Here is a 13,913-nt window from a genome sequence, read left to right on the forward strand (position 1 = left end):
GCAAAACATGGTTTTCTAAGGAGAACAAGGTGGTATATTTAGGAGAGTTTCAAGGATAGAAAGGGAAGTAGGGAATGATGTAATTATAATCTCAAAAAATAAAATAAATACTTTTTACAGTACAGTATTTAGAGGATTACTTACAAGTTAATTTTCATAAGAGGCATATTTTAATCAATTAATTTACTAATTAAGACTATTGAGGCATTGGATTTCCTTTTTGTTATAATCATTAAAATAGCATCTGTTATGTGAAAATGAAATGCATAGAAATAGAAAGAAGCACTGTCCCACTTAGTGCTTAAATATGCTGATGGAGATATCAGTTTATTCAACTTCCTTGAAGAAATACACTTGAAAACATCATAGCATTCAAGGATAGTTACTACATGTTAGGAAAACCTTATACATGCTGCATCCTCACTATATAATATTCTTGTAGAAATCGTTATCGTTTCACTTAAAGCTACCATGCAGTGGCAGATATAGCACAATGTAAAACATCCCTCTTTATCCAGTCCCCATCTGTTTTGTTTTGTTTTTCAAGACAATTTTGTAATATTTAAGTACCCCATTTAGGTAGTGAGGTATTGGAATTTTGATGTCTAATTTCTTGATTTCTTTATACTTTGCAGATAGATCCTTTGTCTGATGTGGGGTTGGTGAATATCTACTTTATTTTATATCGTAACTAAGGAAAACTATAACTACAAATTCTTCAACTCCATCAAAGACTCCAGAAGGATGAAAAATTACATAGGTAAAGAGTAAGTGCATTGTAAGCAATTTCCTAAACTCTAGAAATGACAGAGACATCTTTTTGCCTGGACAGTCACCCAACATTCTTCTGTATCATTGGTGCATCCATCTTCAGCCTACATGCCCATAGTATCTGTCATACTTTTCCACAAACCAGGACATTTCACAGACAGCTCCGCCTATATTGACAGTTTGTCAGTCACTTTCTTCTATGTCCTGCAGAATTTCTTGCAGACTGTTTTATGAAACATGAACCCTTAAAGATCTTCTCATTTAGACAATTTCAGTAGTCGTTTTCTGTGGTTCCTGCATGTCCAGTTCACACAACATACCATCAAACAATCCAGGCAAGAGCAGTTCCTCCATAAGGAGCCTCTTTAATGCCTGTCATTAATGCTTCCTGAAGTAGATTGGTACTACCATGAGCAGATGTGTCTCATTGTCTTGAATAGTCCTAAGTTCTTAAGCAGGTTAAATGCCATATTCTATAGTCTTTGAAAGGTTTGAAGAATTCTTATCCATCTATAATACATCTCTACGTCTAGAACATTCAACTAACATGATTACAAGCTTGACTATTATAGATGGTTTCCTATTAACCTATATTTCTTAATTATAGATTGCATTTTTTTTTTTTTGGTTTTTTGAGACAGGGTTTCTGTGTAGCTTTGGTGCCGGTCCCGGAACTAGCTCTTGTAGACCAGGCTGGCCTCGAACTCCCAGAGATCCTCCTGCCTCTGCCTCCCGAGTGCTGGGATTAAAGGCATGCGCCACCACTGCCTGGCTATACATTGCATTTTTAAATGAGCTGAACAAACACAAAACCTTAATCAAGAGCAAATATATATATACATACATACATATATATATATATATATATATATATATATATATATATATATATCAAAATGACCTTAAATTTGTACCAATAAACCAAGATTCATACCAATGCAAATTATTCATATCTCTATATATATATATATCCCCCTATAAATGTAAATAAACATCTACAAACAATAATTGGGAATATGGATGTAGTTCTCTCAAAACTGCTTCCAGCTTTTTGTTGGGCAAATTAATTTTGGGGGTGTTCACGGTGATCTCTCAGGGGATCTTGGTCCATCAAATCACATTAGTCTGGAAGGATTCCACATTTTCCATTCTCTGTGGAAATCAAAAGAAACTCTTTTCCAAAGCAACAAATCCTTAGACCCAAATTTGGAACTCATGATTCCTTTAGAACATATATGCTGGTTTAGCTTAGCATCCCATACAATGAAATATCTCTCTGTACTTAGCTCCTTCACAGACAAAAAATTCAAAGAAAACACAATAATATACATAATCCAGATTCTCTGTGAATATTTTATCTTTATGTGGCTTATTTGGTTTTACTTTATTACTTTTTAATATTTATTTTATTATCTTTACTCCTTTAATCTATGACTATTTGTACTGTCTTTCTAAAGATTTTGTTTTATATTTTTTCTAACCATTTGCTTCTTTTTATGATTCTCTATACTCCTTATCTTCTCTCTTCTAAGCCTATGTACATTTTTTTAAATACTGTGTCTCGTTTAGAGGTCTTTTATATCTGAATTTGTCTTATTGTGCATCTGTAATTCGTTTCCATCCTGGAGCGCTTCTTAAAATTCTAAGCAGCAAGGAAGGCTGCTTTGTCTTTTGGTTCTGCCCAGTCAAACATGGTAGTGCAGAGGTCTGTTTAGTGCAAGCCATGCTCACAGCCGCATTTTCAGGCATGCCATTAAGCAAATTGTAGCAGTCTGTTCACGAAGCCATTTAAATGCCCCATAGCCTGACCTCAACAGAGTTCAAACTGGCAGCATGGTCCAGGAGACTGCAATTTCAAAATAGCACAGCTTTTTCATGCTACTGCTGAATCAGAAAAACTCTCTTAAAGGAGCCATGCCTCTGCGCTTCTAGCAAACAGAGCCGACTCAAAAAAAATGCAGCTACCAAACCATACTTACTCTGTTCTTTTGTGTGTGTGTGTATGTATGTGTATGTGTGTGTGTGTCTATGATTCCTTTTAAAGCTTTCTCAGGGTTTATGTGGATTTAATTGACCATATTGGAGTGTCAGTTTGTTGTAAGAGGTCCCTTGTTATTTCTTGGCTGCCCAGACTCCCGAAAAAATCTCACAGAAACTATATTATTTAAATGACTGCTTGGCCCATTAGCTCTAGATTCTTATTGGCTTACTCTTACATATCAATTTAACCCATCTCTGTTAATCTGTGTATCACCATCAGGCTGTGGCTTACCAGGTACAGTTCTGGCACGTGTCTTGGGGGGCGGGTACATGGATTCTTTCTGTTTCCACCTCCTTTCTCCCAGCATTCAGTTTCATTTTCCCTGCCTATCTAAGTTCTGCCATATCAACAGGTCAAGGTAGTTTCTTTATTCACCAATGGTATTCACAGCATACAGAGGGGAATCCCACATCAAGGGTGGTTGGATTCATAACGAGCTCTTTAATCCATCTGGATTTGAGTTTTAAGCATGGAATAGATATGGATCTATTTGCATTCTTCTACATGTTGATATTCATTTATTCCAGCTATATTTGTTTAAGATGTTTTCTTTTTTTCCCATTGTATGATTGTAGCTTCTTTGTAAAACCTTAGGTGTTTCTAGAAATATCCACATCTTTGATTCAATTCTATTGATCAACATGTTTTTATTCTAATACTAAGCTGTTTTCCTTACTGCAGCTCTATAATAGAACCTGATGTCAGGGGTAGTGATTAGGCTCCATTCTTGAGTTTCTGATTTAGTGGCTCAGGTAGGTTAGGACATTCACATGTTACATAAGTAACCAGTTTATGCTGGTGTTTCCATAGCTTGAAAATGAGAACTTTTGAAGATGTACAATTCTTTTTCCTTTGTTCTCCAGACACTGATAATGTGAGTATCACTAATTAATAATAAGCAGTAATCTTGCCAGATGTGATGAAATGTATACTCTGAGGGTGGCTGTAAAAAAAAAGGCACTTAATACTTCAGGACAGCACTTACTTCTCAATAAATTTATTTTCAAAATTATATCCCCCACCATTTCTATTCAAACTTACATAAGACTGTACTAACACATTTTAATACATATCATTGCAGGATATTATTTTTAGGTGTGTTACTTTTGTTTATGTTGGGAAATATTTGCTTAATGATGTCAAAATGTGCTGCTTTTGTTTGTGCTGCATTTGTTTACCTCTGGGAATCTGTAATTCTTTGCCTATGTAAAACACTTAATATTTAATACAGAGATGAATGGCCAATAGCGAGGCAGGAGAAAGGACAGACAGGGCTGGCAGGCAGAGAGGATAAGTAGAAGGAAAAATCTTGGAAAGGAGCTCAAGAAGACAGAGAGGAGGACGCTAGGGGTCAGCCACTCAGCCACCCAGCCCAACATGACTTAAGGGTGAAAGTAAGATATACAGAAGTATGAAAAGAGAAAAATTCAGAGGTGAAAAGTAGTAAGGTTAATTTAGCTTAGAGAACCTAGATCGAAACAAGCCAAGCCAGGGTCCAGGATTTATAAGAAATAATAAGACATCATATGTATTTATTTTGTTGCTGGGTGGCAGACACTTCAAAAGAACAAAAACAGTAAAAGAGTAAAAACAACTGACACAATGAATATGAAAACAAACATTTCATTTTTAATTTTTAAAAATTCCTTTTTAGATAAATCAGTTTTATATTTCCTTTTACTATTAGAGTATATATTTTGAGTTACAATGGATTTACTTTAAAATTAATCATATCTCTCTAAGTAAATGTGTTCCATATTATATTATAAATAATTTCCAAATAAATATTAAAACTGTTGCCTTCAACATAAACTATTAAAGTTGACTGAAAAGCTGAGATGTAAATCCCCAAATATCTTTCCAATAAGACTGTACCAATTGTTCTTCCATTCAAAGCTACTTGTACTAATTTTTTTCATATTTGTCAAAATTATAGTAATTAGCTAAAGCAGTATTTCAAGATGCTTAATTATGTAATAATCAGAGTCAAAGACTGAAATTTAATTCCTAAATTGCAATCCGCACACCAACAATTCTAGTTATGTGACTAGGGTAATTAAGCACTACATATTTATTTTTCATATTCCATTCATTAACTCAACAATCAAAACTATATGGAGTAACAATTATATGCCAGACAACTGAGGAGAAATTTGAGAAAATGTCAGATATCCATTTGCCTTACAAAGATTACATCAAAAACTCTACTCAAATTATTTTCTAAAGCCTATGAAAACACTAGAAGTAAAATACCACAGTGAGCGACATAAACATAGAAAGATATGAAAGTATTTCTGTCACTGACTGATTGACTTACCATCTTTGAGTTTTATACCCAGAAATGATGTAGCTTTGTGGTTTCTTTCCAGGAATGATGGTACTTCTACTGTCAGTTTTGCCCCGATCCCTGGAACTTTCGTATTGATTTTCAGATGGCTAGAAAAATTTGTATTCAGACCAGTAGTGTATTTAGTGAGAAACTGTGTTGTGTATGCATTTTGGATTTTATTCATCCATAAGTATTTTTAAATAATAGTGAATATATGCTCACATACATACAATATTATCACTATGCATAGACAGTTATTTGTATGAAAAGAGGATTTTTGGATACTATTATACTGGAATTGCTGTGACAAAATCATGTCAAATATACTAATGAGGCAGAAATCACTAAAGATGGTTTTGAAATCATTTGACAGAATGGTAGAGATAAAATGAATAAACAATCTTGAGATTTATCACCACATCTAAATGGCTACCACAAAGAAAACAAATAACATATGCTGGAAAGAATGTTTAGAAAGGGAGACATTATATTCTGCTGATGTGGTATGGCCCCTCTGAGATCAATAAGTATATTCCTCAAAAATTTAAAATGTGGGGCTGGAGAGATGGCTCAGAGGTTAAGAGCATTACCTGCTCTTCCAAAGGTCCTGAGTTCAATTCCCAGCAACCACATGGTGGCTCACAACCATTTGTAATGAACTCTGGTGCCCTCTTCTGGCCTGCAGGCATACACACAACAGAATATTGTATACAAAATAAATAAATAAATATTTTTTAAAAAATTGAAAATGTAAGTATCATATTTGGCATTAGACCATTCAAGGTACATATATTTGAAAGGCTCTAGAACAGCAGTTATCAACCTATGGTCATGACCCCCTTGTGGATCTTATAGAAGATATTCCCCACATCAGATATTTACATTTTGACTTACAATGCTAGCAAAATTCCAGTTTTGAAGTAGCGATAAAATAATTTTGTGGTTGGGGATAATGACAACATCAAGAAGTATATTAAAGTGTCACAACATTAAGAAAGTTGAAAACCATTGCTCTAGATCAAAAAATCACAGAGATTTCTGTGCACCATGTTTATTAAAATACCCTTCATAGTACCCAAAATACACAATCAACCTCCATGTCTTTTAACAGATGAAGTTAGAAAAGAAAACCTGATAAAATATATAAGCATTTTTGTTCAGGCATATGAAAGTATTCAATAATGATTGCTGGAAAATGGATGAGTAGATTGTTACAACATCTATACATAAAACAATTCAGTCTCAGAAAAGGCAAACAATGTATGTTTTCTGTTATTTAGGAATCTTTGGTTTAGATCAATCAGACCATGTTATGACATGGAAGCAAAAAAAGAGTTGGGAGAAGTCCAGGAGGAGAAAAGAATGGTGACTAGGAACAGAGGAGGATGTGGAGGGTCAATATGGTCAAAGTACATGATAAACTTTACAGAAATATTCTATTTAAGGAATATAATCTATGTACAATGACTGTGCAAATAAAAAACAACGAAAGGCTACTTTGCCTATTATGTAGGAAGTAAAATGTTTTTCATCATGAGTAATGCTTGACTTTTCTGAATGAATTCTCTTAAACTTTCCTTGAAAGTTTTATACTCTGCTCATAGCCATATGGACTCTTGGTTTTGTTTCTTTCAGATTGCTAGATCACTGCTTCTACTATTACCACAGCGGCAAGGAGGTTTCTTGCTTGAGCTCTCGAGAGCTGAGGGAAAGCTGAATTAATCAAAAATTGGCATAGTCTCACTGGCAAACCTTCAAGGGAGTTTCCTCTCTGCAAAGCCTGTGATACTATGGGAGGCAGCATCTGTTGCAGCTTTGGCTTTGTTTTTGAGATTTGGGTGTTCCTTCTTTGTCATTCTGTTGAAGCTTATTTTTTTTTTTTTTTTTTTGTGATTGAAAGACCAACAGCTGGCTCTTTTTGTTACATTCATTTCCCTGTGTACCTTGAAAATAGGACTGATTTAAAATGCAAAGGTGCAGTTGTAACTACCTAAAATTTGCGATCCCCTAGCTTGTAGCAGGGATTTCCTAGACAGGGCTCATGGACCATTTCAATTTTATGCTTACTTAAATACTTGCTCATGTTCTTACATTTTATACATCTAATTATAACAGACTGACTTCAGGGTAACATGGGCTCCCCCAAAAGGCAGACCCCTTTTCTGGAAGTAATCACTGTATGGGAGAAAAAGGGAGGAAACAACAGAGAAATGTCAGCCTCACTGTTGCTAAAACAGGGGTACTGTTACTTTGTTTACCACTCTTTTCATTGAGTGTATTCTTGTGACCTTGCTTGCTTGATTTAGTTAAACTGTGGCTGCTGTATCTATTACTGTGACCTAACTGAATTCTCATTAAGGATCATAAAGAGGTTGCTTCTAGGTTGCAGAAGGGAGGAACCGACAAACTCACCACCATACTTGCAAAATATTTTCACTTACCCAATACTTTCTTTTACATCCCAACTCTTAGGAGAATTGCAGTATGTTATGGTAAGATTTTAAAAAGAAAATGTTCCCATATGTTGGGGAATATTAAGATATTTTGCTTTTGTTTATGTTGCATTTGTTTAACTCCGTGAAGCTGTGATTCTTTGCCTGTCTAAAACACCTGATGGTTAAATACACAATACAGAGAAAAAAAAATTAAGGGGATTTTTTTGCCTTACTATTTCCTTCACTTCAAGAGTGAAGAAAAGTGCATTTTCAACTCTGATTATATTTATTTTCTGTCTTCTTTATTCGACTAGTCTTTCCTTTTTCTTTTGGGACACAGATTTGAGGAATAAATGAAAACAAGAAATAATTTGATTTTTCACAATTTATTAAAGACATATTTAGTCTAATATGCTAGTTAGTGATGAAAATTAAAAGTTACAGTCCACTTGTTTGGTGAACTTTAACAATGACTTTTTTAGCATAAACATGAGGATTAGCTTCATAGAGTACAATTGCCCGATAATTTAGAAGCAGATAGAAAATACAATGAAATTTTTACTTTAATTTAGGGCCTAATTGACATTAACACTTGCATACACCACACATGCTATCAAAGGCATCAGAAAGAGTAGAACCAAAAGTAAATAAATAAAACCAAATTCCATATCTGAAGGACTTTCACTGAGTCAAAATTCACAATGATTATTTTAGAAGTAGAAATTTGAGTGAGGTTCACCTTATGCTTACATGTCAAGGAGAAAGAGAATAATTAATATTTTGGCTATTATATAGCTAGAGGATGCAACTGAAAGACTATTTTCTATTGTAACAACATCTGTTAATTTGGTGTGATCTACTGTAGCATGGAGATCTTGGCCAATGGATTATAAAATACTGGCTGTAATTTCTTCTCTTTTTTTCCTCCCATGATTTGTAAACAAATACATGCTCAAAGGAGAGAGATAACCCCCAGGACTCTGATGAAACATAAGGAATGTATTTTTTCACTGTTGAGTTTTATAGGTGGTTGGAGATCTGAGCTGATGTTATTTAAAAAACAGATATGAATTATCTTTCACTTCCTAAACTTGGACCCAATCAGTCATAAGTCAACACAGATGATGTAAGTTTCACCACAATGCAAAGTAGCCTGTGGTCCACTCTAACTGACTGGATGAATGAGAAAAGAAACACTACCTTGCCTTCATGTCACTTTCTCTGGAAACTCTGATTCTTTTGGTTAGGTCTCGCAGGTATATAAAAGTGAAAAAAAAAAGGAGATTTGATGAATAATTAAAGAAAACAGAAGTAGATTCAATTCACAGCATTTAGTTTATACTAAATAATTCTGCAAAATGTCTATCATGTTCATCTTTTGCTGTTTCTGTCTTTGTACATATCACATAGGATTACTTGGTAATGAGTCATAACTCTATGGAACTTTTGTTGCATTCATGTTAGCTAAATCCTGATTGCACTATACATGTGCACTTGAAGGTATGGAGACAAATTCCCTGATATTCTTATAACTTTGAATCTAAATCAAGAAAAATCCAGAATTTACTTAAATATAGAAGAAATATACAAAGAGTGGTTACATATGTAGTAATGTGTAGTTTTCAGATACAAAATAATTAGTACAAAGCGTTACAATAACGACAACCACATGTATTTTGTAAGTGAAGACATCTATTGGAAATGAAGTTTAAGTTGTTATTATCATCAATTTCAGTTAGTTTGATTCAGCTGAAGGGATGATATTTTTTAGCCCTGAAAAATGAAAGATGATTAAGTATAATCAAAAATATAATAATTTATCAAAATTAGGGAGATATTTTAAAATATTAAATTAGCTAAGACTAATTGGAGCATTCCCTAAACATTCAAGTGTGTTATTTTTCAAAGGTAAGTAGGAAAATTATTCTCAAGACATCTGTCATATTAAGTAATAGTTTTCATTACTCCCCTGTTCACTGTCAGCCAGGTGTTACCTTTATAATATATCATAGACTCAATTTCCTCAATTAAACTCTAATGGAATTTGTAGGTTTTTATTTTAATATACCAGCAAACCATATTAGAGACTTAAAATACCTAAAATGGTGATCATAGCACCAGAAAGGTGCTAAAAATATAACTCTAGTATTTCTTCATTTTAATGTCAGGACACAGCATTGGTGTAAAATTCTTTTTTTTTTTTTTTTTTTTTTATTTTTTTCGAGACAGGGTTTCTGTGTAGCTTTGGTGCCTATCCCGGAACTAGCTCTTGTAGTCCAGGCTGGCCTCGAACTCCCAGAGATCCGCCTGCCTCTGCCTCCCGAGTGCTGGGATTAAAGGCGTGCACCACCACCGCCCAGCTTGGTGTAAAATTCTTTAGAAAAATAAAATGATTTTCCTTATAAAAGTTACAACTTCTCATGTATGAGAGAACTTTCTCAAACTAATAATAATTGTTGTCTAAAACATAAGGACTGGCACTTCAAATAACAATCTTCATTATACCTGCTGACTGGTTATATAACACAACTCTGTGCTGCTCTTCAATGAAGCTGAAACACACAGACACAAGAGTGCACACACATATATGCATGCATACATAGTCATATAATCTACATTCACTTTATTTTATTCAATAGGAAATCCAAATGGAATTGAATGCACCCTGGACATGACGTCAAACTTCCTTTACCTGTTGATGCTGTAACTATACCAGACAATTTTATCTTTCCAAAAAAGAAAACAACTATTCTCATTCCTAATTCCAGTTTATTTTTCCTCTTTCACTAAGGTGTTTCACCAAGTCTGTTCTCTCAATACATATCATTAACTATAATATGAATAAACAAACATCATATTCTGGTCTGTCTTATTTCACTTATAAGAAGTATTTATTTACCTTTGTTTATTTTTATATCATTTATCTTCTAAAACATAACATTTTTGGTGGTATTCCTATTCATCATAATTTTTAAAATTAGACTTCAAATATCTTCTTTTCACTCCTGTGAGTTACTAATTTGGTAACAACTGAAGAAAGAAACTATGATTCTTCTCTTTCCGCCGTGTCTGAGTTCTCTTATGCAAGGACATTGCTGTGCATTCTCTGCTAGATCTCCTACTCAGTTCCATATGTTGAAACTTTACTCCAAACAATGAAGTTACTCTTAGTTGAAAATTTAGCAGATGTGGGTGATGAATCTTTATTGTCAGCCATAAGTGGGTTTGAAAATATACTTTGAGGTGTCTGTAAAGGTGTTCCCAGAAAGACTTAACAGAAAAAGGAAGACTCTCCCTTACCCCACCAGATGTGGATGATGCAAAATTCTGAATCCTGTACTGAATAAAAAGGAGAAAATAAGCACAAGCAATCACATATCTATGCTTCCAACTAAAGACATAATATCAACAACTGAATGTGCTCGTGATGGTGTAGCTTTCCCACCATGACCAATTTTATCCCCTTGAACTCTACATTACTCATCCTCCCTTAAGTGGTCTTTGTCACAGTAAGAAGAACAGAGTTAATAATATTGATCAATACCAAGAAGTGAGGCAGTTATTATGATAAACATGGCACTGTGTTTCATGGATACAGTTTTTGGAAATGACCTGTACCAGCATGCAGGAGAAACTGGAGCTGCAGGCTAGTGAAAACCCAGAATGCACCTGTAGAACATATTAGGTCATTATCGTGTTTAGCGTGCAAGAAAGATGATAGATATGTGGCGGGTAGGGGTCTGGATCAAAAGATATATTTTGAAAAAGTAGCTAGAAGTCATTCAAACTATAATGTGACAAAGGATTTGAAATAATTCTGACCATGTGATGAGAAATAAAATGAAGATGAGTTAAAAACTAATGGACTAGTTTGTTTAGTGTAAGAAATATCAATGTGTCATTGGATTCAGGCTTTGGCATGATTATTGTTTACAGTTCTTAGATATTAATTGAAAATGTTCATACATATGTACAATATACAATGATATTATTTGAGTCATATTTCATCTCTCCTGCTTCTTTTGGCCTCTAGTATATTCCCCTTGAAACTTCATAAGGTTGCCTTTTGCTCCACCTCCTATACCCATTCCTTCTTTCTATAATCCATTATATTCAATTAATGCAACTATTACATGCATGAATTTGAGTTCATCTAATGGATCATGAACAACCTCCAACAATCTTACTAATGTGAAGTGTGACTCTTTCTCTCATAGCCACCATCAATTGGAAATAACTCCTTAGCTACAGAAGGGTCTTCATGTGATCTTCTTCCATCCATGATAGAATGTTGCTGGGCATAATTTCATGCAGCTCATATGCAGGTAGCCACAAATGCTCTGAATTTATGACTGCAAGAACTATGTAATGTCCAAAGAAAACATTTCATATCTTATCATCCATCTCTTACATACTTTACTCCCTCTCTTCCAGAAATTTTTCTGATTCTTAGAGAAAGAGCTGTTGCTAAAGATGTCTCCTTCACAGGCAAGCATTGGCAGTACCTTGGTTTTCAAACTTTGACCAGGTTTTAGTATTTCCCTAAACTACTGCTTATTGTAACAGAATCTTCTCTGACCAAGGTTGAGAGCATCCCAGATTTGGCGGCAGGGAATAAGCGAAAATATTGGACAACATGACCATTTGGCAAAATAATAATAGCAGATTCTCTTGAAGGCAAAATAATAATAGTAGATTCTCCTGAAAACAAATGGCTTTCCAAGCCATTTTAGCTTTGACAATATTGCAATATTAGGCATGGATTCACTCCTTCTGAGTAGGCCACAAATCCAATAAACTAGTTTATCATCCCACAACAGACATATCAGTATCATCCTGCCTGATGAGCAATACTACAGTATGTAGGGTCCAGTGCTGGCTAAGGCTTTTTATGTCTTTTCCTCTACGGAGTGTGCTACATATATCATTTTTTGGCACTCAGAAAGATAGAAGAAAGAATGTTTCTTCATCAGTTTCTTTATGTCCTGAAGCCAAAGTACACATGTCTTTAGCAATAAGGTCTTACCTTTAATATCTTATAGGTAACCGAGAACAATGACAACAATCTCACAGCTCTCATCCAGACCTACAATGAACGAGGAGGGCACGTAGAGAAAAATGATATGTGGTGTTTGATCATGAAAGGAGCTTGAGGTTATGCTAAAGGCTAAACCTTGATTTTGTGTCCATTATTCACTCCAGGGGGAAGATAACCACCACTACAGCAAAGATATGCATCATCCCTTACCACATGGGAAAGGGTTCCTTTATTAATTAGTATTGTCTCATGAGATGCTCTACCTACATAGCTATCAGCATCAGTTACAGCTCTCATTGTCCACTGCACGCACCATGAAACTGTCTCACCACAACCACAGCTCATCTTGGTTTCACCACAGATATGGCACTTACAGGAAAACAAAGAAAAGATTCAATCCAAATCTAACAGCAAATCATTGAGTTTATTGGGGTTATTTACAAGAATACATTCATAGATATCTAGATGGCAGCTGCATCATTAAAACTCCAAAATAGTGACCACTGATGACCATCCAAAATTCTGATCTTTCCAGAAATTGGTACTGTTGTAGAACCTTTAAAAGAATCATAAAGAATATTGTTTCTCCCTTCTGAGACTTGTACTTTTTTTGTTTATTTGTTTTTTTTTACTTCACAATTTTATAATCCACTCTCCTATGTTCTGAGAGGAATGTTCTAATTTGCAGGAAAATGGCACAAAATTGCAAGAGAGTAGCAAGATAGAATTCATAAAACAATGAATATTATTTTATTCTGATGAGACTTATCAAAACACATATCCTCCTAGATGGAGATGTTAGAGGAGAAAATAACACTGGTCAGTCCCAAATTGCTCCATTTTAGAGATGTTACAAGGAATTAAATGAGCTCAAAAAACTATTAGTCATCACTGGAGTTGAAATTCAGATCTTGGAAGTTGTTTTGTTGTTGTTTTGTTTTATTTTGTTGGTTTTTTTTTTTGTTTTTTAAAATAAGAGATCTGGAATTATAGGAAAAAAAGAAACAATTCCTTCCTTCCATCCTCTCTCTCTCTCTCCTTTTTTTCTTCCTTCCTTCACTCTTTCTCTCCCTCTGTCTCTCTGTCTCTGTCTCTCTCTCCCTTTCTTCTTTTAAGTTTTAAAAGCCAAAGATATAACTGGGCAGTAAACATGAAATGCCTTAACCTAAACATGTAATTTCTTAATAGAAGACCCCTTGACTTAGCAACGAGACAGATTTCACAGTCTACATAAAGGAGTAGGGGTAGTATTTTGAGAACAACAACAAAAAATGTGCATATACAATTTCAATGAAGCTC

The sequence above is a fragment of the Chionomys nivalis genome, chromosome 5 (assembly GCF_950005125.1).
Source record: "Chionomys nivalis chromosome 5, mChiNiv1.1, whole genome shotgun sequence".
NCBI lineage: Eukaryota > Metazoa > Chordata > Mammalia > Rodentia > Cricetidae > Chionomys > Chionomys nivalis.